At 30.3% G+C, this 26,349-nt stretch overlaps 1 pseudogene; it reads left to right on the top strand.

The window, feature by feature from the left end:
• The first annotated feature begins 11,871 nt into the window (after positions 1-11,871).
• On the top strand, positions 11,872-12,447 carry LOC25495968 (photosystem II D2 protein-like; annotated as a pseudogene).
• The last annotated feature ends 13,902 nt before the right edge of the window (positions 12,448-26,349 follow it).

The following is a 26,349-nucleotide window of genomic DNA, read 5'->3' as shown; positions in this document are numbered from 1 at the left end:
TCGATATCATTTCTGGACATATTTTTTTATAGATACAGATTATAACAACTAACACGCCATAAACAAATTGATAAAAATCATTAAAAAGCGATAAAATCTTTTTTACCACAAGCATTTTTTTTTTAACAAGTATACTATGGATTGCCACAAATATAATTATCTGAAAAGAAGAACACAATTAAAATAAGGCTTAATTGTATGTTTGATCCCCTATATTATATCCAAGGTTTGGAGTTCGAACCCTGACCACCACCAAAAAATGGTATGGATTTTCTATAGGAAATTTAAAGATATCCATACAAATTTTATTTACTATAAGCTAAAATTAGATTAATAGAATGGAAAAACATTAATAGAAAAGCTTAATCTAGACCATATTTATGTATTTTACTTGTAAACTATTATTTGACCAAAATGATATAATAATATTTTTAATTATTATAATTCTTTTTAGTAAATTATGTAATTGAGAAGATTATTATTATTATATTGAATGAATTTAATTTTGGTCAAAACACAAATAAATTTATATTTATTTTTCAAGTAATTAATCATTTGTTTGACTGCATTTTTATGTTCAAAATGGGTTCATTTGTTTGACCAAAATGATATAATAATATTTTTAATTATTATAATTCTTTTTAGTAAATTATGTAATTGAGAAGATTATTATTATTATATTGAATGAATTTAATTTTGGTCAAAACACAAATATATTTATATTTATTTTTCAAGTAATTAATCATTTGTTTGACTGCATTTATTTATGTTCAAAATGAGATCATATAGTGAAATCCCTATAAATTCAATGGTTTCATTCATAGTTTTACATCACTTGAATTGATAAATCTCCCCTTTTCTCTTTTGGTCATTCCTAGTTTGTGTTTGTAGAAATTAGTGCAATTGATCATTCACTAATTGGTAATTATCAGTCAATCAAATGTGTTCATTGTTAAATCGTTTATACTACTAGTACGAAAGATCATTTTCTTTTTGTTTTTTAATCGAAACTTTTTACGGTATTTTATCACCTTTAAATCCATATGAACATGACAACAAAACTTATTTCAAATAACATCATTAGAGGTATAGCAAAAATGAAGTCTTTGGTGAAGACGTATATTTGTTTGCCTTCTTTGTTATATTTTTCTGAATTGTTTATCAAAACAAGACTACCATAAATCTTTAAACGAGTGTGATTTCTTTGATTAAATATTATATTGCAGCGCATCCGTAAATTTCCATTTCCATAGATGTTAGGCATACAACATCCATTTCCATTTCTATAAATTTTAAGTATCTGGTGAAAACAAATGTTTTTCTCATTACTTTAAACTGAATGAAAAGAAATGAGTAAAAAAAAAAAAATTCAAACAACTTTGTTGGTGATCTTCACATTGTTTTTCAAGAAGAAGCTACAAGCAACAAGCAAGAAGAAGAAGAAGCAACAAGCAGCAAACATTGTTTTTTTATAATGGAATCTTGATATGAATTTGTATCTGTACATTATTGAAGGTAGAATTTGTAGCTTCTTTTATTAAAGAATTTGCATATTATTTTTACATAAAAATTTGTATCTCTATTGATATACTGAAAAAAGGTTGAATGATGTTCTATATGAATTTAAAGCTCCTTGATGTAATAATATGTTTGTAATATAAGAAAAAGAAACCATTTTCAATAATATATGTATATAAGATACTAAGATCTTGTAATTTTATATGTGTTAAAATTATAACCTTGCGCAGTTATTTTATTACAACTCATTGTAGCAAATTTATTCATTGTCATACTTATAGTTAAGGTGTAAATTTTTTTTCTTAGTTTCTTTTCCCCTTATACTAAAATAAAATAATGACATTGTGAAGGTTCATTAAATCATAAATCAATTTTTGTATAAAGTGAGAATCGAAGCTGATCAAATTTTGTACACAACAAATAGATCCTAAGTTAATCTTATGTTCTATAAATTGATATGTTTAAATGAGAAATAAAATCTTTCTTTAGTAAATTAAACAAGATATAAGCTATCTTAAATCTTGTCTTCAATGATTTAGATTTTTCTTGCTATAAGCAGGTTAAAGGGCATAATAGGTATTATTTAGTTTGGTAAACAGAAGATTGGCTTGTTCAAAAAAAAAAAGTAAAAAGAAGATTGGATATTTACGTTTTGAAAAGGGAAAATAAGAAGAATTTATTTTGTTAAGTAGTTTGTCTAGAGTTCACACATTTTAAATATGTCACGATAGTATGATGCTAGTTTATGTGCTTGATGTATGGTTGCATGTGGATATATTGTGTTTCTGGTATACTGATGTCATACCTGATGTCTATACATCCTGACTGTGAGAATTTATTTTTTTCTGAATAAGTTTTTTTGGGGGAGTTTATTTCTCCCTAGGTTATGATTTTGTGAGAGTTTATTTCTCTAAAATGTTTTTGTTTTGTGAGATTGGATTTTATCCATTTATGTGGTGTATGCCTTTGATATTCTTCATGTTGTTCTAACATTTTTATTGTGCATTATTTTTGAACATGTTCTTTTGAAGTAATGTTGAAGTTTTTTTTCACTTCTAGTAAGCTACACCTTAAGGTGCATTTAACTACTTTTTAATTATAACTTGCTAAAATACACCTTCTCATCTTTTTAGTTATGTATACATCTTTCTCATCTATTACACTCAATATCATTTATGGACTTTTTTTTTATAGATACATATTATAACAACTAAGAAGCCATAAAAGAATTGATAAAAATCATTAAAAAGCGATAAAATATTTTTTACCACCATAAGTATCCTTTGGATTGCCACAAATATAATTATCTGAAAAGAAGAACACAATTAAAATAAGGCTTAATTGTATGTTTGATCCCTTATGTTTATTTTAGGTTGTAAGTTGGTCATTTATGTTTTAAAAGTTTGAAGTTAGTATCTTACGTTTTAAAGGATTCAAGTTCGTCCAAACGTTACTCACGTTGGAATTAGTTAGTCTCTTTGACAAAAAGATATTGAGTTTTATAAAACAAAACAAAAATAAAAAAAATGTTTTAAAATTGATTTTTTAAATAAGTTAAATTTTACTATTCATATTGTCAACCCGGACATTTAAACGGTCAAGTGATGGAAAAGACTAAATTAATCCAATGTGAGTAACTTTTAAACCAACTTGAAACTTTAAAGACATTAAAGGACCAACTTGAAACTTTTAAAATATAAGGGATCAACTTGAAATAAGGGACCAAACAAAAATAAAAATATACTTAATCAAAACCAACATCGACGCAAGCTTTTAAAAACCATGAAAGTGTAATGCACAAACTTTTTTTTTATAAGTCAAGAGCAAAATGACATCAAAAAGAATAGTGTCCAACTAAGTTGGTACCCTACTCTAATTTGTTGTCAATTGCTCATATATATTATTGAAAACAGAGAAAAATTACATAAAAACTGGGGGGACATAACAATTGACCCAGTCAACAACCCTAACGGGCAAAACATAAAAAATGATCCATAAAATAGATCCAAACCTAAACAATTCTATTAATCGGGTTAAAAGTTTGGTGAATGAATCGATCGTCAACACGAAATCGGATCAAGTATCATTAACTCCTTGCAACAATGACAACAAGCATTAATGACTTTTTCGAGTCCATACAATCTCATGTTAGTGAACAGGATGACTGGGATACATAACCACAGACAGATGCTTGAAAGTGGGGAGTGGATTCGACCGCCAACACGGTAATTAACGAATCCACACGCACCAACCGTTTACTGCGATGATCAATAGCAAATTCTGGCCCACAACAAGCCATCATGCAAGCACAACTTAGGCACAATTATGAACTCCAACCTTTTACCAATGGCAATGAATTTGACCGCCAACGCGGTAGCGAATACACCCGCGAACCACTCATTGAGACACAAGACAACAAGTTTGTATGACCGTTTCTAGCCTATCAATCTGAATACTTTGTCAAATGGAGCTGCCATCTGACAGAACCCACACGCTTAGAACTCGAAAGTGCAGATCTGATTTGAATAACACCAACCCGTGTGGTTTTTTCCCAAAGCGCGAGAACCAACCATAGCACCAGTCATGGCGGTGATAAAACCCACCGCCGGATGAAAAATAGGAACAAACCAAAAAATTGCCACCGGAAAGGAAGGCGGCGCCGAATTTCCTTGCAAACAGTACCACATTCTGATAAAGGAACAAAATGTTTAACGACCCAAGAGAAAATCCACAACCAAATCGATCGCCAACACCACACTTGCAGAAACATATATCAAGTCTTTGTGCTGCAAAGTCTTTCACTATGCTGAAAAGGAAGAAAAATTATGAAAACAAATATTGTCCCCAAATAATAATATAATGGTTTTTTCACAATAACTATAGATATTAAAAGTGTTGGAGTTTCATGTGTGAGATAGAAGCCTCTCATTAAATGAAAAAATGGAATATATGCACATATAAGTGAGAGGGGTTGATGCTATCTTGTTTTGAGTGAATGGTATGCAACATACATGGTTTGTCTTAAGGTTTTCATGTGTGAGATAGAAGCCTCTTGACTGAATTACTACGCAAGAATACGTCCCTGGCTGTAGATTATTTAACTGCTCCAATGAGCATTTAGAGCTTGAGAATCAACAAATTCTATGAATGATTTTTTGAGCTTCGTTAGTAAGTTATGGCAGCTACTAATTTATGATAGGGTACCAAACTAAATTACAGAAGCATGAATGGGAAGTAGCTACCTGAGGAATATCGTGGGTTGGTTGTAACTATCGATCATGCAACAAAAAAAAAATATAATAGTCGAATTCAAACACTTATTATCTAACCATCAACCAAAATTGATTGAATTTTGTTTTATTAATATTAATAATTGTCAAATATTGTATAATTTTTTAGCAAAAGTTTACGCATAAATATTGTTAATTTTATAAAGCAAGAGTATTCAACTTTTTACATTTTTTTTATCATTACTAAAAATTATATAACCATATTTTAAAATAGGGTTAAACACATTTTTTTTGTCTCTATAAATATACAAACTTTTCGTTTTAGTCCCTCTAATTTTTTTCGATTTTTAGTCCCCTAAAAAAATTTCATCGTCACTTGTGTTACCTCTTTTCAAATAAACTCATGTAGAATTCATATTTTTTAATAAAATAAAAAAAAAACAATATTTTATCGATGCTTTAAGTTCTGAGAACATGGTTCACGAGGTCAAAATTATTTTACCAAATTTATTTTACCAAATAATACTTAATGTTTTGGTTTTTTGCAGAGTCAGAAACATGTGTGCGAGGGTTCCAATAGAATGTTTTAGTTGGGCCTTGGTGATTTTCGTTTTAAAATAGGCTCATTGTCCATTATTGTGCCAATAGCCCATAAAATAAAATATCATTAAACCTTATAATGTGGGGTCAAATTTTTTGTAAAATTTTAAAAACAAAAAGTCACCAATAAGTTGCAAGTGGACAATCTCAACCATTCAATATTTTTATTAATATATAAATGGTTCATATTCACCTTTCCCATGGTGGAAAAAGATTAAACTTTCCCATGGTAAATGCCACCGATAAACTATGTGTCTCAATGATCTTGAGTGCAAACAAAATATAAATGTATGTAGATGAAAAAAAAAAAATTTATGAGAAAAACAATCCCAAATGATTGATGAAATTTTACTCTTCAAATAGAGATTGTTGATGTTTTATTAAGTGGGGGAGTCCAATAAAAAATAAATACCCCACCTATATATGTAAAATGTAGGTCCTTAATTTAATTCTCATATTGTCATGATACTTGTTAATTGCATTTACTCACCCAAAATCTAACTCAATTAGATTGTACATCAAAAAGTCTGAAAACATAAGCAATGTGTCCAATATAACTTCTAGATTACATACAATTATTGTCTTCAATCATGAGGATGATTTTGTGGGTTCAATTTGAAACTAGTTACAAAGAAGAGTGGGTGTGAGATTTAACTTGAACCACAATTTCTTTATTTTGGAAGTCCATTTAATTCTGAAAACTACATCAATTCGGAAGTCCATTTAATTCTGAAAACTACATCAATTCATGTGTCACTTTCCACCAATTTTCAACTTGCAAGTTGCATGGAAGCAGCAAACAAAAATAATGGAGATGAATAAAGTGGCACCCACTTGCACGTAAAGCCAAGCTGGCAGATTGTGAATGGACCAAGCTGGCTTGTTTTGTTCTTTATTGCCAATTAGGTATGTTAGGTTTTATACTCTATTTGTCGGCACTATATTTGTCTTGTTCCAATTTCATGAATTTAAGAACAAAAGTTGGGGAAAGATCTTGGACCTAAAAGCTTCACAAACATTAAATGAATAATTAATCATCTTCATAAATCGTTAAAAAACCATGGTGCATTCTTCAGCTATTAAAGAGAATTGTCATCGTGAGCTTAGCTCAGTAGATATGAACAATACATAATATTGGGGTTCAAACCCTAGCCACCACCAAAAAAGCTATTAAAGAGTACGCAGAAAAGAGTTGACTATAGGAGGACACATGCATGCGTATGTTCTACGGTGTTGGCGTGTGCCAAACAGACGTTGATGCGTGCAAAACACTTATGTGGCAAGGACGTGTATCGAACAAAAAAAATCCAAATAGATAGATATTAGATTTAAAGTTTCGAGTGTGCTCTTTAGGAGTACTACCTTTACTATGTAAACACTAGTATCGAGTATAAACTCTCCTATGTAAGACATTTAAAAAAAATATATTATCATTTCACACACTAACATAGTGTTCCCAACAATCATGTTCCTTTAAAAAAGAATGTAATCAATCTTGTATCAGTGTATCCATATTTCAATCTCTCAATGTTTTCACATTTCACCCTATTGTTAGACCCTAGAATTTATGTGTTGTTCCCAGCTAGTTCAAAAGTTGCAAGCAGGCACTGCATTCAAATCATTTCCTACTAAATAAAAATAAAAATAATGATTGTTGATCTCATAATCTAGTCTAATCTCAAAACACACCAATATCACGTTGTGATATTGCTCTCATATTTTCAAATGATTTAAAAAATATTGGTCGAGATCTCCAATAAACACAAACCACAAAATCATCTTTTCATTAAACGAATGACATGATGCGATGATAAACTAGTTGACAACTATAACAACATGAAGAAAGTGGGACATTATTCATGAATATGATGGAATGACATAAAGAATTTCCCCTCCACTAGTCCTCAAACAAATGTTGGTAAACGAACTGCTTGCTTTTATAACATGCCTAAATAGAACGAAACATGTTTTCATTTCAATCATTATTAGTTTGTTATTATGCACTTATATACAAGTGATAGTCCCTTTCTACTATCACAATATTAGCTACAATTTATATACGTACGAGTGATACTCCCTTTGTACTATCACATTAGCTAAAAAATGTTCTAAAATGTACTTGCAGTGAGTATAATATTTGAAACTAGGGTTTAGTCTATTTAAATGATGCCTTGAGAATGATCTCAAGAGAGGGCCTTGAGAATGATCTCCAGAGAGATATTTATAGCCCTCCGTGGACTTGTTTTCACGTGATTTAAACCCTAAGCAAGTTGGGGCTTAAGTCTTGGCATCTAAGCCTTTCAGAATGGCATATGTGCCCTCAGGAATAGATTGACGATTCACAACCCCCCAAACATGAATTTTGGGACAAGACGAAGTGATGAATCTATAAGGTCAATTATTTGCAATAATTGTTGTGCGATGTTCTACATGCTTTTAGATGTTTGCTAAGGGGTGTTCTCCCTGGGAGGGACACGCCTAGGCTTCAAGAGCCCTTCAGAAGGGCACCTAAGCCTTTCGGTAGAATACAAAATGTATTATCTTCATTCTTTTGAATTTTCATAGAGACTTGCAAATTTTACACTAAGTATAAGATACTTTAATGCCAACACTTTGAGAAAACAACCATGACTTTAATTTTAATTCAACATCATGATGATACAACATCCTTAGGAAGAACGTAATGTAACACAACACTTCGTTTATTGCCCAATTTGAATGGAGATGAAATTAAAACTAAATAAATTTGTCGCATTCTATTGTTTTGGAATTAATTTTGCGTATTTGTGTATTTTTAGTTATGATTTATTTTCAAAATGAATGAAATAATCTTTCTAAGACATGCTTGCCATTGAGGCGCAAATGAATGTTTTTAAAAAAAAATGTAGTGAATGATTGGAAATTAAAAAAATTAACATAAGGTATCGTGAATAAATGAATGAGTGAATGTAGTGGTAGCCAATGATGGATATTGTGCAAAATGCACGTTTAAAGGCTTAAAAAACAACATCTTTGTCAAAAATTGTTGTTTTGTTAGCTTGCCTAAAACCAACGCTTGTTAACTCACATTGGGTATCAGCGATGTTAACTTACACGGGATACCAATGGATGTTAATTCACGCTAGATACCGAGTATGGTTAATTAGGGAAAATCGGAGTGGGTATAAGCAAAACTGAATGGCAGAAGAGTAAAATTTGTCATTCTAATGCTAAGGTTCATCTAATTCTAGGCCCGGTTAAAGTAAGCCAACGAACTTAAGGAAATTGCTCTTTTCCCTTTATTTTTCGCTCACTCTCCATTTGCTTTTATGCCCACGTGAGCTAACTCGCATTGAAAGATATCGAGCATGAGTTAACTCATGCTAAGAATATTTAAAGGAGAGAGTAATTTTAAAAAGGAGAAAAGCAATTTTCACCAACTCAATGACAAGAATTACAGCCTAAATATGTTAGTAGATAGAAAGGTGAGAAAATAATAGTAGAGAAAAATAGTTAAGAAAAAGTAGAGAAAATTTTCAGAGAGAAAATAGAAGTTAGAAACGAAGGGATAAAATGAAAAGTAGATTTTTTTCTTTCAGAAATAAGGTAAAGAATTGGAGAAAAAATAACTTACACTATGTCTTAAAATAGGGTATTAAGCTTTTTTATTTTTATTTTTGTCTTCTTCTAACTTTCTTTATTGCTCATGAAATATATATCTTTTTGATGGGTGAGTGGGGGTCTATGCATTAGTTGAGTTGAGTGCATAATCGAGGATTTTGTTGGGTCCATATTGTAAAGGACTAAAAGCACTCAAATGACCTTAAAGGTGTGGCTTTTAGACTACCACACATATGCTATAAGTACCAACTTATGAGAAAGTTCTTAAAAATTTGAGCAGTGAGAGCACTTATCAATTTATTAAAGGGGCATATGTAAGTAGATGTAATACTTGAATCTTTGCCAAGAATTTTAAATTTTTTCCCTTCATTATTGGTTAAACTCTAAAAATATTATTTGTAGATTCCTTAGGTATCATTGCCAATATCTTCTTTTGTCATTGACTCTCTTTTTCCAACTCAGCATCACATGCTTTGGTTCAAAATATTTTATAACGTTTTGATTTGTGGATTACACGCAATGCCACTAATATTTTTCATCACTATACGTTTATACCTACTTTACCCTGGAAAAGCTCAAGTCATTCCAAAAGCTTCTTTTAAAAAAAAAAATGAAACAAGGTTTAGAAAGTAGAATCACAAAGAGAACTTTAGTGGTTCTAGTCAAGAGAACCATGGTATTTTTCATAAATATAATAATTGTTTGTATCTTTTTAATTAATTCAATATATCACTACCATATCATATGATTCAAGATTCAACTTAATTTATTAACAAGCAAATTTACCTAATTTAGGCTGAAAATGAAGCTTGTTAAGTAAATTTGGTCAATTGTGTTTGAATGGAGAAACTTTGTAATTTTGGTATGGTTGTGAACTTTGGAATTTTCCTCCCTCGGCGTATATTCAATGAATGTAATTTTGTTCAAAACACATAAATAAATTTAGGAAAATGGTGTCCCCGAGGCACTGGTTAAGGATATAAAAAAGGAAATTATATAATAGTTAATACATTGAAATTGTGTAATTAATTTATAATAATCAAAAATAGTTTTCTTTTATGGTAATAATTCCCTTTTATGATATGTTTAACCAGTGCCCCGGGACACCGGTTAGTAGACCCATAAATTTATATGTATTTTTCATTCAATTAATTATTCTTTTGACTGCATTTATTTATGTTCAAAATAAATTTATAAGTATTTTTCATGTAATTAATTATTCTTTTGACTGCATTTATTTATGTTCGAAATGACATCATAGTGAAATCCCTATAAATTCATGGTTTCTCTCATAGCTTTACATTACTTGAATTGATAAATCTCACCTCTTATCTTTTGGTCATTTCAAGCTTTTGTTTCTAGAAATTAGTGCAATTGATCATTCACTAATTAGTACTCCCTCCGTCTCTTAATAAATGATCCAGTTGACAATATACATTATTGATTTGACATATTTTGACCATACTTTTATACTAATTCACAAAGATAAATAATATCATGTAAGATGTTGTTGGATTCGTCTCGATGAGTATTTTTAAAATATTAAATTTTTATAATTTTTTTTAGTAGAGAATCGAAGATATCAAAGATAAAACATATGCATTGGTATGTGTGTCAGAATCAACTAGGTCATTTATTGAGGGACGGAGGGAGTAATTATTAATCAATCACATAATATCTTTTCAAACATATATATGTATGATTGATAAAATGAATTCATTGTTTAATCATTTATACTACTAGTGCATACAATTTTTTTTTCTTTTATCAAAACTTCCTATGACATTTCATCACCTTTAAATCCATATGAACATAACAACAAAACTTATTTCAAACAACATCATTGAAGGTATTGCAAAAATGAAGTCTTTGGTGAAGACATATATTTGTTTGCCTAGCTTCTTTGTTATATTTTTCTCAACTGTTTATCAAAACAATAGACTACCATAAATCTTTAAACGAGTGTGATTTCTTTGATTAAATATTATATTGTATTGCTGGATTTTGGAGCAATCAAATCAGATTTCATAGATGTCAGAGAAACAACATCCTTGTAATATTTCTATAGATTTGAAGTATTTGGGTGATGTTTATTAGATCCCAATGATTGACTTGCAAGATGAAACATTTTAGCATATACAGTATATGTATCTCTCATTACATTCAATTGAATGTGAAGATCATGACTTAGAATTGTTGTTGGTGAGCTTCACTTTGGGTCTCTTGTTCTCTCTCTATTGTTTATATCCAATAAGAAGAGAGGAAAAGTGGTTATCACAAAAGTTGTTTAGGATTGGTTGTACAAATATCATTCCTCTTTTCTAAAATGGGGTGTTGATAAGAATTTGTAACTATTCATTATTGATAGAAGAGTTTGTATTTATGTATATATGTTATCTAATAATTATTAATAGAATTAAAAAAAAAAAATTGAATTATGTTCTATATGAAAACGTCTTTCATGAAAACATGAGATTTCTTAGGATTTCTTTCTCTCTAGAACTTATGTACCATAATGGTATATAACATTGGTCAATTAAGGTGTGCCATGTGGCGCATCCTTTAAAAAAATCAAATAAAGCACTTACAAAGTAACATTAGTATGTGACACACTCTTATTAGTCAATGTTATATAGCATTGGTACCTTAATGGTACACAAGTGTTATCCTCTCTTCTCTCTTCCTCTCTCTCTCTCCCCTCTCTCTTTCCTCACTCTATTTCTCTCTTAATAAAATAAAAAAGAGTATGTATTTAGAATACTGTGAAAGTCAGTGTGTTATAATCATTTCTTTTCAATGAGTCTTTAAAATTCATAAATCTTTTGAAATGGAGGGACATCAATTGTAGAAATTTGCTCTTGATTTCTCTCAACCTTGGAAAGGGTTTCATCCACATGTTCGGAAATAGTTGAAATAGTTGAATAGGAAGATCACTATGACTATAACATTTGGTAAATTTACCAAAGATGAAAATGATTTATTTGATATTATGGATGGTCAGTTATGGAGGCACCGTTTTGTTTTTGTGGTTTGGTACGGTCTATTGCTCTTTCCTTGCGCCTATTTTACTATGGGGGGGTTGGTTCACAAGTACCGCCTTTATAACTTCATGGTATGCTCATGGATTGACAAGTTTCTATTTGAAAGGTTGTAAGGTCTTAACTACAGCAATCTCTACTCCTACAAATAGTTTAGCAAACTCTTTGTATGGATATTTTACCCGTTGGTGTCAATTCGGTGGTCTGTACACTTTTTGTTGCTCTCACGGTGCTTTTGGATTAATACGTTTTATATTATGTCAATTTAAACTTGTTCGATCTGTTCAATTGCGCCCTTATAATGCAATCACATTTTGTCCGATCCAATTGCTTTTTTTGTTTATGTATTCCTAATTTATCCACTATGTCAGTATGATTGGTTCTTTGCGCATAGTTTTGGTGTAGTAGCTATATTTTGATTCATTCTCATTTTCCATAATACAAATGAAAAAACGTCCTAATGAGATATGATATCAATCTCAAAGAAAACAAAAATGGGGAGATATGGCGAAATTGGTAGACACTACAGGCTTAATTGGATTGAGCTTTGGCATGGAAACTTACCAAGTGAAAATCAACACCAAAGAAAAGGTTTTATTAGAAGTATTGAACTTTTTTACCACTTTCAACTTTTGAGAAAGCACAAGCATAAGGAATCAAATAATTTTTTGCAAACACCATCCAACAATCTCTTGCAATCAACATGGTCCTTTAATCAAGGTTACCTAAACCTCTTGCACTCCAAGAGGTTGGATTATTTTAGATGTTTGAGATGTAACAACTTTGGAATGGGTATTATAGTGCTCAAGGTTAGAAAAATATTTTTTAGCCTTCTTTAGATTTTTTTTTTTTTGCGATTTAGCGAGCTTAAGTTGACACTCATCTTTTGGTGCCCGTTATGGAGCCTTATTTATATCATCATCAACCTTATTCGTGGTACTATTCAAAATTATGCAAACAGATTATCAACCACGAACTCCCTAATATAAGACAACCCAGTCAAAACTGTATTGGATTTCTATTGCAATGTAAAATTTGTTTCGAAAATACACCATCTATATGGTAGACCACTCTATATGGTATAAGACCATTCTAACTTTCGAAGGGAACACCAAAGTTACAATTTCAAAGGAACTTTATGAAGGGATATAAAGAACGAGGGAATGGTTGGCTTGGAATTACGGGTCATTAAAAAATAATACACCACATAGCCAAAGTCTGATCGGACAGTGGCGACATGCATGTGGTGGTCATGTTGAGTATGTTGAGTACATCATCACCCATTTACAAAATTGTGTATTCTAACCCGCATATCCTTGGGAGTCTTACCTCCGGTACATAAACATTAGTGTGGTGGGTAAACTATCCAATGTATGAGATATTAGAATTAGATTTTTTTTCAATTCACACAAAAAATTTTAGTGTTCCATTCCAACTCTTGGAGACATGGTTCGTGAATCATAAAATTGTTTACTTGCATAATCTTATGTGCTGACATGATTAATGGTATGTAAGGGAAATGATAAAAAAAATTTAAAACTCACACATACAACTGTCAGGTCTCATATTCAAACGTAGAGAAAAATGTTCAGTCTATCAATATCAACATTGTTAGTTGAGTCAACTGTCTTGCGGATTTGATGTTTTTAAACTGAAAAGTCTAAATTTGTTATGTAAAAATGATTAACTTGAAGTAAAGGATGTAAATGACATTTCGAAATTTTAAATTAAATTAAATAACTCTTGTAGTTTTGTCTAAAAAAAGGGTTGGGAAGTTCATATCAAAAAAAAAAAAAAAAAGGTGATTTTTCTAACTTCAAAAACTACTTTTTTTTGTTTGTTTCATTTCAGTGTGAAACTGAAAACTTGAGCATGATGTTCAGTCAGCATCATTTTTATGGGAAAAGTGTATTTTGCAGCCAATGAATATGTGGAAAGGCAATATGTATAAGTGTCCTTTCATTTTATCAAATTGGCCCTAAACGATCTTCAAAGATGGCCCCCCTTGCTTGTAGCCGCCTTTAAAGTGGCCTTGCTCCACATTTCGCTGTATCCACGTATATAAGAGACATGATTTTCTAAAGTTTGATCTATATTAATCTTTTTAGTTTGATTGGTTTATGAGAAATAAGATGCAGTAAAAGAAGGAGCAAGGGGACAAGCATTAGGAACTTTTCTTCTCATGTTGAGAAAAATATTAAAATAATAATAATGTAAGGATCTTCTCTCCTCAGTCACACACTGACTTGAGTGTTTGAGTGGTTATTGATTTTGTAGGTTTCTTCCCCAACGTTGAAGGACAGGTTATGCCACAACGGAGCTCTTCCTTCGTCGTACCGGATCATCATCAACATGAACATCGAGATCATATCATTCTAGTTCAACTCTCGGATATATCAATCTCTATCTTGATAAACACCCCCTCAAGAAAATTTCACCCGCAACACTGGTCTCCCAATGTTCAAAGGAAACAACCTCCAACAATGGTTATTGTCGTCACATGAAGACCAAAAGACCTATGTCTTACGAATATTCAATTCAAGGTCTAATCCTTGCTTCGACCACCGAATGATGTCAAGTGTTTTAGCCATCTCCTCTGAATCTCGTATGATAGTTCCATCAAAATTCTAAACATTTAGAAGTAGAAGCTAGAAATTGTCTTTGATCTAATAAATAAGAGGGTCTAACACAAAATCAAGAAGGAGCGGCCGCAACATGTCTCCTTGTTGCATTCTAATACTGGACATAATATCTCCATCCCCAAGTTATAACCTCGCTGCCTAACCCTAAAGAAATTCAACCAACAAAGAAATAATTGAGCATCTCACGCCCACTTCGAACAGTAGTGATGACCTTTCTACCAAATTGAAAGTATTCTAAAAATCTAATGTAAGCATACCAAAAGAACCATCCCCATGTCTCTAGCTCAAGATCTTGTTAGCATTGTGCCAAATGGCATCTGCACCACTATATACCCTAACACCAAACTAAAAGTCATGAAAATATTTTGCCACATCTTTATCGAATTATTTCGTAGAAACCTTTTCGATATCGGACACCTACAAATAGTACCTAGTGCAATATGATGTATCATATCATCAGGCTTTATTATTTTTGTCAAGGTTGTGGAAACTACAAATCCTCCCAAACTCATTTGACATCTTCCTTCTAGCGATAAATTAACCTTTGAAGTGATAACACAAAATAGATCTCTTGCCGTAGAAGAAACTTCACGACAAAGTTAGCCAAATATGTGTTGAGCTCGCAAACCATCTCCTGCCCACCCTAACAATGTCAACTTCAGCCACAAGGGGAGTTTCAAAAAATATGACAATTGACATAGGGAGGTGGCTTGTATAGGTTCTTAGCCCATAGAACCTTCATGGTATCTTCACTATATAGGACTACTCCGGATGAATCCAACACATTCACAACCAATGTGAAGTGTTCATCTACAACCACCTAGCCAAGAAAATCAAAATGTGATGTTGCTAGGACTTTCAATTTTCATACATGTGATCGCACCTAGTTTAAGGCTTGAACACCTATAACGTGCAACGAGGAGGAAGTAATAACAACTAAACTGAAGAACCTACACATCCCGACTCGACCATCAGAATTATAACAACAACGTCTCCTCCAAAATGCCATAAGCAATATTTTAATACTTGCAAAGAAAATAAAAAATAATAATACATCAAGAAAACAAATTAAGAAGAAAGAAAACAACTTATTTATTAAATAAAATTAATGTTTTTTTTAAGTAATAAAATTAGCTTATAATAACAAAAAAAATAGTTTTATTTATGTCCTTTTCAAAGTGAGAAACCACTATTATAAGTTGGGAAATGTTAATTTTTGCTCTTAAAACACTAGTTAATGATTCAAAAATGGAAATAATTTGTTGCAATCAAGGCATTTGAATTTTTTTTTACTTTTAATTAATTGAATACACAAAATTTAAGAGAATCTACTTTTGAATTGTTTAACATGTGTCCTTAGGGCACAAGTTAACATGACTCATAAGTTTTAGGCTTAATTGCACTTTTGACCCCTTATCTTTTCAAAAGTTGTGATTTTGACCCCTTAACTAATTAAAATACAAAACAGCCCCTATGTATTGGATCTTTGGCAGTTTTGGCCCCCAATGCCACTTTTGACTTAGTCTTCGCTGACGTGGCACCCATATCCCTTAAGTGAGGTGCCACGTGTCGATCACTGTGGGTGCCACGTCAGCAAAGACTAAGTCAAAAGTGGTGTTGGAGGCCAAAACTGTAAAAGATTCAATACATAGAGGGTTGTTTTGTATTTTAATTAGTTAGGGGTCAAAATCACAACTTTTAAAAAGATAGGAGCCAAAAGTGCAATTAAACCAAAATTTTATGCTCAATTTGAGGAGAGAGTACATCTGGGTGGGTGGGACTGCTAAAGGATCATTTCGTTTTCAAAACCAGAGAAGACTCCCCTTCCAATAGTCTTTCCGTGCTTGCTTATGCTTTTCGTTTTTCACTTTTTGTTGATTCCAAACACACCTTTTCTTTTCTTTTTTTTTTTGAAGGTAGATTCCAATCATACCTTTAGTTGATAAAACAATAAGAATGTTATTATCTTTATTGAAATAATGAATACATTTATATGAATTTTGGTGTCAATTTTATCAATATAGTCCAAATATATACTATAATTTAAGCATTGTGTTTGAAAAGTGGAGATACATTTGCTTTTGATAAACATTTTTTGAGTATCAATATTGTATTGAACCAACTGAAATTGGACTTGGATCATTTGAATAGAATAAAGATCAGTAGACACCCTTAATGTGTATATCTTTTTGTATTATTCTAAAAAAATTCAATTAACCAAATATATGATTTGTGTGACCACATTTTTTCAGTTGCGTGACCACTGTCAATAAGCTGAAAAATGTGGTCACACAGACCATATATTTGGTTAATTGAAATTTTTCAGAGTAGTACAAGTGAATGTACACATTAAGAGTGTCTACCTACCATTATTCTTTAAATAAGATCTCAAAAATTTCGTGGATGAAAAAATTATGGAAAGGATTAAGGAGACTCCATTAAATGAAGCTAGCTCGATTTTTCGATCAAGTTAATCGTCGACAAATTTCAATGGATAGTTCAAACCCATAACATTGGTAAAAGAATATAGGGTTAATAGTGTTTTACCTTCCTGTAATATAGGTCATTTCTGATTTTTCAACCTGTAAAATTTTTTGTTTGGTTTTTGTCCTTGTAATTTGAAGATTTCTAGTTTTGGAACTTCATGAATTTTAACAGTACAAAATCGACGATATGGCAGGGGGCTAAACCAAAATTCGCTCAAATTAACAAAGAGTAAACCAAAATTTGCTCAAATTACACGGGGGTAAACCGAAATTTTATCAAATTACAGGGGGCGAAATTTGCCATGAAGGTCCAAAATAAAAATAAAAAATTCAAATTACAAGGATGAAAACCAAACAAAAGATTTTACAAGGTGAAAAACCAAAAATAACCTATATTACAAAGGAATAAAGCACTATTAACCCAAGAATATATTAAGCCATAATGGCTAATACTTTTGCAAATATATATTAACGTTCTATTGTCTCTCCAATAAAATCTCAATCTTCACCACTTCAAACCTTAAGATTTATTTATTGTTGACATTTCATGGTAAGATATGTTGTTAGGGATGATAGTAGATAGGGTTTATAAAAGTCTTTGTGAGCCTATTTCAATTGATAGAGACAATAAATTATAATATGTAGAGGTCAGGGTTTGAATCTGAACACCACACTTATTCATTTTTAAAAGGTGAATTTATAGCAATTAGACTACTTAACCCAAAAATAAGGTAGGTTGGATGTAGAGTATTGTCCATCAGTTTAAAACAATAATATTCATACATGCCTGCTAACACTTATACGATGTAGGTACCTATGTATTCATATCGATACATATTATCTGCACTTTTATCCGTCATTTTTTATTATATAAATTTAATAAATAAGAGTATTGGTACACCTTAATTTACAAATGTATAGATTTTGAAAGTAAGAGTGCCGATACACTTTAATTTATAAGTGTACCATAAAAATTATCTTATTATACAACTAAATCCATGTATATGTGTGTGTGAGGCCGATTGGATACTAGAGTACACATACCTAGATTAGAATTTTTTATTGTAAATATTACACGCATTTGCACGATGTAGCACATCTCAACCGTAGATATGACATTCGTCGATCCAGATTTAATCACAATTTCACACAATAAAATAATCTCAACCATCAATTTAAAATTAAATGGCCTGAATCATTTACAACACCCTACTGTATCAACAGGGAATCTGATTCCCACATACCCAATATCATGTGTGCATGAAATCTTATAATCCATAATGTAAATTTTACATTACTCATTGCATGTAATTTGATGCAATTATCTAATGAATTTGGATCCAAATGTCATCCTTTAATGAAGAGTGACCATAAAGGATTCAAGTCCTAACATTTTCACCTTTTAATCTTTATTATTATTTACTTTAGCAAAAGAAGTTTTTTATTACAAATAATAGAAGAAGACTTAGCATAGAGTATTTAGTTTATAGTACCAATACTACTACTACAATTAAATATGAACCAAACGTGCAAGATAGAAGGCACTTTTGGGTCTAGTCCATGTGCATGATAAAAGCATTATGGCCGAAAGTACTTTTATGAATATATTTTGGAAATTTCAGCGGAACCTGCGTTTTGCAAACATTAATTCCTTTGCTTGGTTCTATGGTATAGTAATGGACATCTACTAAGGTACGTAAAGCTATAATCCAAAAAAAAGCTATAATAGTTAAACTAAATTACAATCAGAAGCACATCTAATTGTTATTATTGATTCGTTGTTAACCTATCTTACTAAGAAGCTTTATCCTTCATTATTTCCTTAATTAGTTGTCAAAAACTCAACAATTCATACTTTAACATTTTCAAATTAGTTAAGGAATGCACAACCAAGCGAATTAAGTGTTTCTTTAACATAATTGCTTGAAGAGAAAAATAATCATCATTGAAAGTTATTTAATACACGAATGTTCTCTATCTTTAATATTCAAAATCAGAGTGTGTGTGCAAATTAATTATTGATCGGCCTAGTAATTTCTACCCGATGAAGCCCGGATACAAGGTACGATATGGATTCAATACTGCAATACGTCGATACGAAATAATTTCAAAAACCAAGTTACAATACGGCTGGGATACGTTAATAAATAATTTATATATATAAATGTACAATATAATTATACCATTTTTTTAATATGAAAATATATTAACAAACAACAGAAACCAGTCGTAGGCTCGTAGCACATCAACATAAATATAAATAATATTGACGATTAAGAGAGTGGTTATTAGCCAATTACATACATAATATATCCCAAAAAGAGCACCATCAGTGTTATTTTATATCCAAAATGAACATTGTTAGTGTTATACTATATCAATCCAAAAGAGAAGCACTGTATTAAAAAAAAGAACATATCAATACTCAAGAATTAATTTATTTTATTTAACATTAATTGAGAAGTATCGGAGAAGATATCGTTGTAGGATAATGATCGGATACTCTTTTGATATGTATACGGAAGTATCGAATAATTATTTTTTAAAAAAATAAAATTTAATCTTCGAATATTCTTCTGATACGTATCAGAAAGTATCGAACATGTATCGATGCAGGATACGCAAAGAATACGGTACGTCATCCATTTTAAAGTATCAGAGCTTCATAGTTTCTACCCCATAACTTCACGTGTCTACCCCATAACTTCATGTATAATGAGTTTCTCACCATGAAACCAACTTTAGTGACTTAACACATACACAAAACCGATAAAACTTAATTTAATAAGAAATGAGATTTGTATGACTATTTTAGAACAATTTTTTAACAGTTTTCTCATCTTTTTATTGTGTTTTTTCTTTATTATATTTTACAAAAAAGAAAAGAAAAGAATAAAGTTGTCCTAAAAATTATCATAAAATTGGTGTATAAATATCATTATTTTAAGGGTTTTGCTAATGAGTGTTCTAAGGACACTCTTTAAAAATTTTCTTTTAAGTAACTATCCGTTGAAAAAGTCTAATGCCTCAAATTTCCGATACATTAAATGCACAAATTTTTATAAAAACTTAATTATATATATATATATATATATATATACACTACCTCCGTCCCTAATTATAGGGTCATTTTAAAAAATAACGGAAATTAAGATAGTAGATATTTGTTGTATTAAATATGTTTGTAATTACTATTGTTTTTACAATTTTATCATTTAAGAGAGAGAATTGGTTTATGTTTTAAACATGTTATGATGTATAATAAATAGGGGCATGTATGTAAAGAAATAATTAATGTAGTTGGAAATAGCAAAAGAGTATTATAAAAAGGGACAAAAATTTTTCTTCCAAAAGGATCTTATAATTAGGGACAAAGGTAATAGTTCTTAAAGAGTCCTCATAGGACATTCATTAGCATTTCCCTTATTTTATTTTAGTCGATAGAATTACACAGGCTTAATACATGCTTTGGTCCTTTAACTTATTTTTGAATTTCATTTTGGTCCCTTAACTTTAAACCGTCTCAATTTTGTCTTCTATATTTGTTAAGATTTATGGATTGTTTATAAAAAATAATGTTTCTCACTAAATTAAATCTAATTAATATTTTGTAATTTAAATCTTAATTTTGAAATATTAACAATATGAGGAGTGTGTTGATCCACAAATAATTTTTTTTTAGAAATATCTTGGCAATTGTCATTTAAATTTAAATATTTTTAAAGAACTATCTTCGTGTGAACACCATATTCATGCTATGCCAAATGTCAATAACATTATTTAAACCAAGGTATGAATGTTTAATCATGTGACGTTATATTATAGAATTTATATGAAAAACAGGTTGACATTGACTTAGAGAGATGTAAATTTCGTTTATGTTTTATACTTGACTTGTGTTAACCACGCTGAAATTATTCAAATATTTATTGCAAATATTGATAACATAGACTCAAAAATCTTAGGAGAAAGTTCAAGGAAACTTAGGGAGTGAGAAAAATCGATCATCTATCACCCCTCTTAATACTTCAATGATTTCTTTTGAGTAAGCCAAAAAATTGTATAGCTATTGAAGCACAAGAATGTTCAGATTAGACTTAAAAAGCCAATGTTACATCATACCATAAACAAGGGGGAATAATCCCACAAAGAATCTTCATTAGAAAACAAATCAGTGACAGCACCAATTAACTTGTAGTCTATATCTCTCCATAGGAGTTTGATATCTCAATTGATTTGAGTTAAGAGATTAAATAAATTGAAAAAAAAAGTATGTCTCTCTACAAATAATTAACATATCAAAAATTGTCATTAAAAAAATTATATCTCTAATGAGAAAAGTAATTGAAAATGATTACATCAAACCTTTATATATATACTAATCATAACGATTTCAACAAATGTACTACGTTGTAGCGAGTAGTAATATCGATAGAGTATTGACCTATTTGAGTTGGTCTAGTGTATTCGCTTGGGACTTGGTAGTGTGCTCCTCCTTAAGGTCTCCGATTCGATTCTCTCTGGTGCCAATTTAAGTGAGCTAATTTAACTTCTTCTAAAAAAAAATCTATCGATAGAGTATTGAATGTTGAACTTAAAGATTATGATATACCTTTGATTTATGATTATATTACTAAATTGAACAGAACAAGACAATTTTTGATTGATTGAACAAAACAAGAGATAGAGGGTAAGAAGAATCATAAAAATTGTTTAGAGACAATTCTTGAAGAACAAAAAAGTTTCTCTACTAGGGCACACATTTATGATCTCATAAGTGATTCAAAGATGCTTAAGTATGTTAAAAACAAAAAAGTATTTATATTGTATCAAGCCAACATAGGGCGCCTCAATCTGATTGGAGCGTCTAAAGAGGTCGTCTAACGTCCTAACATGTAGAGCTAGAACTTAACTTTGCAGACTTTAGCGCTTAGTGTTGAAGAAAAAAACATTTTCATAAATTGAGTTTGAGCGACTTCATCAAAGTTAGATTTCATACACAATTAATTTGACTCCAATAGAAGATCCACATTCGAGATATGATTAAAATACCACTTAAATGTTATGTTACTTTTTCGCCCAAATTTAACAGTGCATTAAACCAATGAAACAAAACTAAAAAAAAAAGTTTGGATAATCAAGAAAATGACAACACGAACTTGCGAAAAATTTATATAAAATTTCTCTAAAACCAAGAACAAATTGAAAGAAACAACTAATTCAAATGACTTTAAAAATTGTATTTGATGAGGACTATTAGCTCAATAATAATTAAAAAATTGTAAATTTTGCAAAGATTAAAACATATATATTTACCATAAAAAATATTAAACATAAAAATTCTTATGTGGACCATGTGACGTGTATGTATGTGAATTTCTCATAGTCAAGTGAGATTGACCTAACAATAAAGATGAAAAGTCGAAATGATTTTTTTTTTTATAGGACGTAAATATGTCATTGTCTTTACACGTACTAAAACTGAAAAATCTAATATTTATATAAACCGAAAACATATTTAACTATAATAATAATATTACATAATAATTGACTATAATAATTCATACAAATGATTAATTTAATTATTCAATATAATAGAGCATTATTATAAAATCACGGCTCCTTTTCATCGAAGTATGCAAAAAGATGAATTGTACAATGAAATTGGCGATCACATTTCAATGATTTCTTCAAAAACTTTTAGAATTTTTTTCCTCATAGACGAAATGACAAAGTTATCATAAACTCACACATACACAGTACTCGAGGTTCAAACCCCTATTATGTCTAACAATTTCAACATTTTTATCGGCATCGGGTTCGAACCCTGATAATGACGTCCTGATGTCCTATACAATCTTTACCGGTTGAATTAGGACTTACAAAACAACTTTTATAAATTTTGTTGGGTCTTGTTAACCAATGCCCAGGGACACTGGTTAAGGAATCCAAAAGTAGAAAAATTATCTTAAAAATATAAACAGTTACTTTTGACTAACTAATTATTAAACTACTTTTTAATAAAATCTTACCTCTTTTAGTTGCTTAACCAATGCTCCGGATCATTAGTTAAAACTCTTGTCCTATGAGAACAACTTTTAGGGATGGTCCTCACTTTAACGTGCTTTGGAGAAAAACAGTATGCAATTGCCAGGCATCAACCATACCGTTTCATCCACTTGACAATTGTTTATTATTTTATTTATTAATAAAAAAACAAAACTAGCTGCACCAAACAAACAAGGGGCAATAAACATGGCGTGATAATTAATATAATTGACACATATTGAAATATTTTTAAAATAAGTTATAATATCATATATTCTATTTCAAGCTAATTTTAATGTAATAATATTTGTTGGAGAGAAATAAATAATTTAAATAAAATTCTTCTGATATTGCTAATGAAATGAGTTTGAGGTTTGGGGGTACTAGTTTACATTAGACATTAGTTTTATCAAGTTGAGAGATGCATGACACTTAAAATGATCACTCCTACATTACTTTTAGACATTAGTTTTATCAAGTTGAGAAATACTTATACGATATCAACCACAAATAAATTCATGATAGTTATTGATTGGGGAATAAACAATATCATGCTATGTTTGATTTTTTGGTAGATGATAAAAATGTACGTTCATGTTGCTAATTCTATTTTTTATTAAAATTATTGATAGTTAGTTGTTGATTTTATTTTTTTAATATAAAATATTTTATAACAAATCAATTTGAAAATCGCCAAGAGTAGTGGGACAAGTGGAAGTTACAACTCGACGATTCAAGTCGCCCCATCATGCCCTACTTGTGAAGGGTTAATAGTCAAAACAAGGTTGACTCATCAGTTTTCTTTTTGTTGCAAGATTTCAAGAGAGGAGATATTGTCCGATCTAAAGCAGAGAAGACTTTAAGGTTCAACGAACATTTTCGAAGAGATGTTCATTTAGTTCTCTTCAAAGAATAAATATTTATAAAAAGATGTTCAATTATTTCTCTCCAAAGACATTAACATATCTCAAACTCTAAAATTCTAAAACTAAAATCTATTTTTTTATCGTTAGATCAAACCCTTTAAGTTTAAAGAATCACCGATCTTACACCTTAATACAAAATTAAATTCTTGAAAAAGAAATAATGTATTATTTTAAAGTCACATGACAAAATTTCACACTCCAACTTTTCAATATTTTTTTCTCAAAAAAAAAATCTCTGAGTCACCTTTTTAAAAAGGATTCCAAGTATGAAAGAGAAAAAGTTGAGAGTTTAAGAGAAGAAAAACCCAGATTTGGTGTCACACCACTCACCACCATGTCATAAAGTAATATATATATATATTTTGCTAGATCACATCTACTAGTTTTTATGTGGGAGTGTTTTAGCAAAGCTACACCTTAAGGTGTATTTAACCACTTTTTAGTTATTCACTTGCTAAAATACTCCTTCTAAAAACTAAGTGGGTGTATCCTAGCAAATGCCTATAGGATTTGCTAGAACACACCCACTTGTTTTTGTTAGAAGATGTGTTATAGCAACATACACCTTAAGGTGTATTTATTAACTTTTTAGTTATAACTTGCTAAAACACTCCCACATAAAAACTAGTGGGTGTGTTCTAACAAATCCCATATATATATATATATATATATGGGATTTACTAGGATACACCCACTAATTTTTATTAATGTGTGTTTTAGTAAAGATATAACTAAATAGTTGTTACATACAGCTTAAGATGAATGTTGCTAAAACACTCATTTTAAAAAAAGTGAATGGTTGTATATTAGCAACTCCTATATGCATTTGCTAGAATGCACCCACTTATTTTTTTAGAATGTGTGTTTTAGCAAGTTATAACTAAAAAGTAGTTAAATGAGTAAATAGTCAATTACCCCCTGAAATTGTAAGTTTTGTTAATTAGCCCCCTGAAATTAACAAAACTTCAATTACCCCCTTGAAATTGCACAACGTTGATCAATTTACCCCCTCCGTCAAATTTTTCTGTTAGTTAACATGACGTTTTGCAAATACCCCCTGATGTTTTGTACTTATGTGTAAAATGTCCCCTGAACTTGAAAATTTATATATTTTTTTCTTATCCTTAAAAGTGACTGCATTATCACTGAATTGTGGAGCATATTAGCTAAGTTTTGACGGTATACAACCATATATGCTCCTTTATACGATCAAACATTAACCATGTATTAGAGTCTAACCATGGAAAACTAATACATGTCATACATAATGAAGCACATAAATAGTACATGATTGGCATAACCAAGAATTACCAAGATGTCAAAGTATATGGCTTCGCTATTGCTAATTTTAACCGCACAAAAAATTTCCACTTCCTTTATATTGTGAGCGGTGCACACCATCAACACACTTCTCTCACTTTCAAGAAAAAAATATATAAACTTGTTACTTCTCTCACTTTATAAAGGATTTTGAAGGAATCATGGTCTTCTTCCCCTGTTAGGATTCAAAGGAATGATAATAATATTATATTATGTATATTTCATTATGTTTTTTTTAAGAGAATAAAAAAATATGATAGCCACCATCATTTTGATCTCTAATGGGGTTAAGGACAACTTGAAAAAGAAAAAACAACATCTGATGTTGGAACAAAGAAATACTTTTATGTTTGTTTTGAAAATATTTTTGAGTTTTGAACATTATTGTAGGGTTTACCAAATACTGCCAATTTGTTCAACAATACCGTCAATATATGGTTGTATATCGTCAAAACTTAGCTAATTTGCTCCACAATTCACCGATAATGCAATCACTTTTAAGGATAAGAAAACAAAATATAAATTTTCAAGTTTAGGGGACATTTTGCATATAAGTACAAAACTTCAGGGGGGTATTTGCAAAACGTTATGTTGACTAACAAAAATATTTGACGTAGGGGGTAAATTTATTAACGTTGTGAAATTTCAGGGGGGTAATTGAAATTTTGTTAATTTCTGGGGGGTAATTGACGAAACTTACAATTTCAAGGGGGTAATTGACTATTTACTCGTAGTTAAATATATCCTAAGGTGTAGCTTGCTAAAATACTCGGAAATAAAAACTGGTGGATGTGTTCTAGCAAATCAATATATATATATATAACTTTAATATTTCCTACCTTTTTGATTTGCCTTTTTTCAAAATTTGGTTATTTTAGTTTGATGAAAGAAACAATGACAAAATTAACGTCCATTAGTTATAACTACTATATATAGACACA

The sequence above is a fragment of the Medicago truncatula genome, chromosome 6, assembly GCF_003473485.1.
Source record: "Medicago truncatula cultivar Jemalong A17 chromosome 6, MtrunA17r5.0-ANR, whole genome shotgun sequence".
In the NCBI taxonomy this organism is placed as follows: Eukaryota; Viridiplantae; Streptophyta; class Magnoliopsida; order Fabales; family Fabaceae; genus Medicago; species Medicago truncatula.
Note: the sequence above shows the minus strand (reverse complement) of the source record. Positions and strands in the feature narration are given on the sequence as shown.